Raw genomic sequence first — 6,653 nt, 5'->3', positions numbered from 1 at the left:
CGACGACGCGAGTCGGACCGACACGGAACGCAACGCAGCGCAACGGTACCATTATTTTTGGGCGCGTTGACCTTTCGAAACGCATTCTTATGTGCGCGTTGCATCGGTCGACTCCGAATCGAACGATTATAGCGCGGCGGTGTCGAGGGCACCAGCTGCTGCAACTTGCCCTCCCGCATATCTACTATCTAGCACGACGCCACAACGGTAGTTGTACAGCGTATCGGCGTGATTGAATGACCGAATCGTGTATAATAATACTAATAATAGTATATAGTTAAACACTTAAACCCACTCTATATAGACGTACCTTTAGATTCTAATTACTTTCTAGTCTGTACCAGTCTTTCTCTATTCAAATCGTCATCCAATTTAGATTTAAAATCTATACATCTACCTACTATAATTTATTCTGTTGCTTTAATTTATAAATTATAGGTATATTGTATACATAATAAATAGTATTAAGTATAGTCTAAAGAGTAAATATACATACATACCTACCTATTTATAACATATGCTATATTACTATTACTGTATAACTACGTAGGTACTAATAACATCTGTATTGATAAATTATGATAGGTACTATCAAATATGACGGTCTATGATCTATGGCAGTTTAGATAAACTTATAATATGGATCCATGTAGTGTATTGTGTATACCTAGAACTAGAGAACTAAGATATATAACTAAGTATATCTTAGTCCGTGATGTATACACTGCAGACTGCTAATACACTTGCATAATGTCATATGATTATATTATGGTACACATAAATATATCATACGTATAAAAATATTATATTAAATTATTATACTTGGCAATCTGGCATTGCGCCAATTAAAGTTTTTAGTCCACCAAATACCAATATAAGATAATATATTCCTAACATGAAGATTTTAGACTTTTGGTACCTTTCAAATATTCGTAGTTTACATTGTACCATTGATTATAAATACTAGTATTTTAGTATTTATAATCAATGGTTGTAAGTAAGTACCTATGCAAAATATCATTAACTTTTTTATGTTTTCAATTATTTTTTGAGAAATTAAATTGTCTAGTGTCTAAAGCTCTAAACTCTAAAGTATAGCATATTGTACATTTGTACAACAACCAATTTTAAATTTAATAATTTACTATGTATTTCACCCTAAGAGACAGTACGAAAATTATCTATCTAATTTAGATGCTCGAGGCTACACCATCGAGTACATTTGCACAAAATGATACAAAAACAACAAGAAATAATAAAAAAAATATATTATTTTTTAAATATTTTTCATCAAACTCCTCCGAACATTATATTCTTATAAGTCGGTTAAAAATGAAAAAAGTTTTTTCAATATTAAACTCTTGTTCTATTTTATTATTTGTAAAGGATTAAAATATATTATAATAAGTTAGAAGATTATATATTATATAATACAATATTATTACATGTTTTTAGTTACTAATAGAAGTTTGAAGTTTGAAATACAAGAAATTGTACTGCCATTGATATAATAAAACATTAAAACCATTAAAGCCATACTTGATTAATGCAACTGCTCGTGGAAAATAAAAAGGAATAAATAAATAAAATATTTTATAATATATATATATATATATATATATATATATATATAAACGTTTTGTACGACTATTATATTAATAAATAAATATTATATTATACAATTAATATATTATTTATTACATAATACAGTTACAGAAATTTAAATAATAACACTAGGTATACACATTTAATATTATAATTAAAATATTGATTTTATCACTGAAGTTATGAATGTTAATTGTTATTTGTACGTATTATTTTTAATATTTTGTAAATAACGTTTAGAAAAATGTATGTATAGCATGCATTAAGCTATAAAAATTTAAGATTTTTGACCAAATTTAAATATTATTATCAATATTTTGAAAAAAAAAAAAAATAATAATATTTAAATTCGAAAATTTCTTATATATCTATATAAGATCGTAAATAGCTAAAATTTACAGTCTATAAATTTCATTGAGTACAGAATATTATAATTTAAAAGTAACTGTAAAATGTATCATGGTCCTACAATCAATACTTTTCATTTTTGAGTTGCAATAAAAAAATCTAAATCGTTAATTTACGCGTAAATAATTCAATATTCAATTTTGTAGAAATTTAATTTAAAGACGCTAATAAAAATTATTTATGGAACTGCAATAATATTTTTCTTTTATTTTGTATAATTCTGGTAACAAAAACTAACATAGAAATGTTGTATTCAATTTATAAACTTGAAGTATAATTATTTAAAATATTATGCATTGTATGACCTACAAAATAAATTATAAATATTTGTGATTTTGGTACATTTTCATATAATGTTGACTTTTTTTGATCCTCTTATTGGCATGAGAAATTTTCAATTTATTTTAGTTTTTTAATATAAATTATAAATGTTTACAAATAAATATTCGCTAGGTAAAAATTCTTGAAAATTGAATACAATATCTCACTTAAGTTGTTTTCATATCTGTGTAAAAATTTTAAAAATAGATTAGCGCAATTTTTTTTTATATATACTTGAAGACGAAATTCGTTAAAATCTCAAAAAATTGCAAGCTATTTTGTAATTAAAAAATCATTTGAATTTTTCCTTTTAAATTTAAGTTTTAAAAATGTAGAACAGGATTCCTCATAACTCATAAGTAATTCATAAAATTTGAAAAATATATGAAGACTTTAATTTTTATCTTTTTAAGGAATTTCCAAATATTTGAAATTTTTTTTAGTTTTTTTTTTTATAAATGTTGATGAAAATGTATTTCTTGGGTAAAAATTTAATACAAGGTTCAAGATCTCTATTAAATTTTTAATTTAACAATCAAAAAATATCAAAAATTTAGAGTCAAAATAATTTTTAGCAGGGTTTAGATTTAAAAATTTAACAAAATTTTTAAAATTTCGAAAGTTATTAAATTATTTTGCAGTTAGAAATTCATGAAAATTTTTCTATTTTGATTTAAAATTTAAAAACTCAATACATGGTTCTTTATAAGTCTTTAAACTTATATTAAAACAATAAATTTCTACCGAAAAGTTGAATACATTTTTTTTAACTATTTAATGTCTCAATTTTTAAAACATTCACCTGTAAAATAACTATTTCTTCTCAAACCGCAATGTTATTATTTTCTTATTACTCACAAATAACTGTAATTATTTGAAATTTTCACAAACATTTTATAATATCACTCTCTATACATGTTATAATTTTCAATAAATAGTAACTCTTTTTTAAGCTATTTATAGACATGAGAATTTTTTTTCCATAAATGTTGATAAAAAATTATTTTTTAGATATACTTTTTTTTTTAAATTTAATAAGTTATTCTAGATAAATTGTTTTTATTTATGTGTTAATCACAAAAATTTACAAGCTGTAAATGATTTGAAGTAAACAATTTACACAACTTCAATTGTTATAGTTTAAGTTTGAATATTTTATAAATATATAGTCAGTGTAATAAGTATTTATTAATTATTAAGCATAATTAATGTTTAAATAGAAAGTTGTATCTTATTTGTATTTTGAAGAGGTTAAAATTAAAATTCTCAATATTTTTCTTAATAATTAAAGAAAAAACAAATAATTAAACTAAAACGTAAATTTCTAGAAAAAAATTAGTTTTTGACAAAAATTGTTTATGTTTTTTAGAGTAACTTATATTTTAAAACGAATAATGTGAAATTTTCACAAAATTTTCATGGTAACGTTTCCTACACGTAGTTTCAAAATTTTTTTTACTTACTTAGAGCTATTTATAGGCATATGATTTTTTTTTTTTTATAAATAACGATAAAAAAATTAATCATGTAGTCGACATTTATGAAAACCTAATAGAAGGTTCCTTTACAAGTTGTTCATTTGTCGATTAAAAATGTTGAAAAATAATGTATACATCTTTAAAAAAAAAGTATTTAAATTTAAATGTTCACAAAATTTGTCATAATCTTGAAAATTTTTTAATTATTTTTTAGCTAGAAATTTATAAAAAAATGTAATTTTATATCTAAAAGTCTAAAAATTACTATAAATTGTAATTTAGATTCCCACATAAGTTGTTTTTATATCCATATAAATATTATAAAAATACATAGGAACAATATTATTTTATATGCATTTTAAGTTTACATTTTTAAAGAATCATTAAAACCACAAATTTCGTAGTAAAATATCCATAAAATCTTCAATTTGCATTTTAGCTAAGATTTTTTTATATTAAAAATTACGTATTTTAATAACAAAAAGCGATGTAGGTACCTAAGTAAATTATTTTATTTTTTTCTATTTCATTGACTTTATTATTTTTTGTATACAATTATACACATCAATAAATTAAAATTTAACACGTACGTTACAATGACCGACTCGACAACTAATATATACCTAGTAAATATATCCACTTGCTCACTTTTTTTTATTACTTAAGTACTTGACACAATGGTCAGCACTCAGTATTCTATGACATGGGTACGTTTAACAATTTTAATGAAAATAAAATATCGGAATAGGTAACCGACATAATTAGCCCTATGCAATATCTATAACTGGTATAAGTTATAGAAGATTATATTTTGCTGATATAGGTATTTATCTACTGCTGTAGCTATGGCTTATAGGTAGGTTGTGTTTATTTTTGTATCTTGGTATAATATATACAATATTATAATATGATTAGAATTTTTACTGAAAAAAAAAAATTATTTATGAAAATTAATTAGCATTGAATTTTATCATAAAAAATGTATTTGTTTTATATCTAGGTTACTATATAACTGTGATTATTGTGTTCAGGGATGGAAAAAACACGTAAATCCTATTATACCTGTTTATATTTAATTATTTTAATTCATCTTATATACCCGACTTAATTATAGATCAATGTATTTATTAAAATGATAATGTTTTATTATTATTAAGTCTTAAGTATAATTTACCTATACATATTATAATATAATAATAATTATATTATATTAAAATATGTTAAAGACAAGTACGATTTAGGTCATTGTACAAAAATTTCGGTCAATATGCCAAGAAAATATTGGTAATTTCTTAACAAGTTCTCTAGGGTTCAGAAATAAAAACACATTTAATTTTAAATTTTAACAAACACATTTTATAACTATAGCTAATAGCTAGCTAACGTATATATATAGTATCTACTCATCAAACTTCAGTTCACCTTGTCACCTTGACCTATATATACCTCTGACTAAGTGTATATTATTATAATTGCAGCAAACAATTAGGTATTATTTATTGAAAACATTTTAGCAAAATAGTTTAATTAATATAAATTGTACACTAAACATTTATAACATTATAATAATATTTAAATATTCAACTGTTTTTATTTTTATATTGATATATATAATAATAAATACTAACTATGGATATGCCTTCGCAATGATTAAATAATTAAATAGTAAATATTACTTATCTAATAAAAATTACTCATATCGGCTATATATGTATATATATAGCTGCTAATGTAATGCAATTATTTAAATTTAAGCTATACAATTTTAAATTAAACATGATTGATTGATTAAATTTTAATTAAATTATATTGTCGTGTAATTATCATTAATATCATCTAGTTGTTGTTTTTTTTTTTAAATAAAGAACATTTGTGTTTCGTCTATATTTAGGCAGATGATTGTGATAGATAAATATTGCGTAAAATAAACTGTCCGATTATTTAAAAGATAGAATTAACTACTAATGTCTACCTACTATAATTATATAATTGACAATTGTTAAACGTTATAAAAGAACTGTGCACTTTGCCAGACATTTCGGACGTGAACTTTTTTTTTAACAATTAGATCGTTCCAAGTTAAAATGGTGTTCGACTGATTTGAAAAATATATTTACCTATAGAGTTATCTAAAGCAAAGGTACCTAATTGAAATATAATATACCTACATTAAATTTTATTCAAAACATAATGCATAATTTATATTTTTTACAATTAATAAAGTGTACTTTCCATCTTAAACTTGTTTAGTTCTAAAGTGTTAGCAGTGTAATAATAATAAAGTTATTCATATGTACTGTTTTAAATTTCTAACCTTTTATTAATAAATAAATATCCAGTTTTTGAAAATTCTAATTATAGCAATATGTTGAAAATTTGTATTAAAATAATAACATTTTTTAAGTTTTTACCGTTTAAGAACGATAACTAGTTACTTACTTAAATTGTACTCATGAAGTTTGAAAATCTTTAAAACATGGCTAAATTAATAGGTATTTTTGGATAACTTAAGGGGGTTTTTATATTATTTTAATTTGTGCATTCAAATAATTACCTACACACTTTAATAGCATATTTAACGAATATTACAAATATAACCACATAAATATAATATCTTGTATCACACCAACTACTAACATAGGTAATACTAATGTTTTATGTACTTTATTACAATCGGTGGATAATTATCATTTTCTCTTTAGTATGGAGATAATATAATTATTTCAATATTAATCTTTGCGTTTACGCTTTACATTAGATTAATTGTATGAATTCATATTTCTAAACCAACGTCAATTTTTCAAATTGGTTGTGAAAAACAAAGGAGATTATATGCATGTT

The sequence above is a fragment of the Melanaphis sacchari genome, unplaced genomic scaffold, assembly GCF_002803265.2.
Source record: "Melanaphis sacchari strain LSU unplaced genomic scaffold, SCAv2.0 Contig212_pilon_pilon, whole genome shotgun sequence".
NCBI lineage: Eukaryota > Metazoa > Arthropoda > Insecta > Hemiptera > Aphididae > Melanaphis > Melanaphis sacchari.
Note: the sequence above shows the minus strand (reverse complement) of the source record.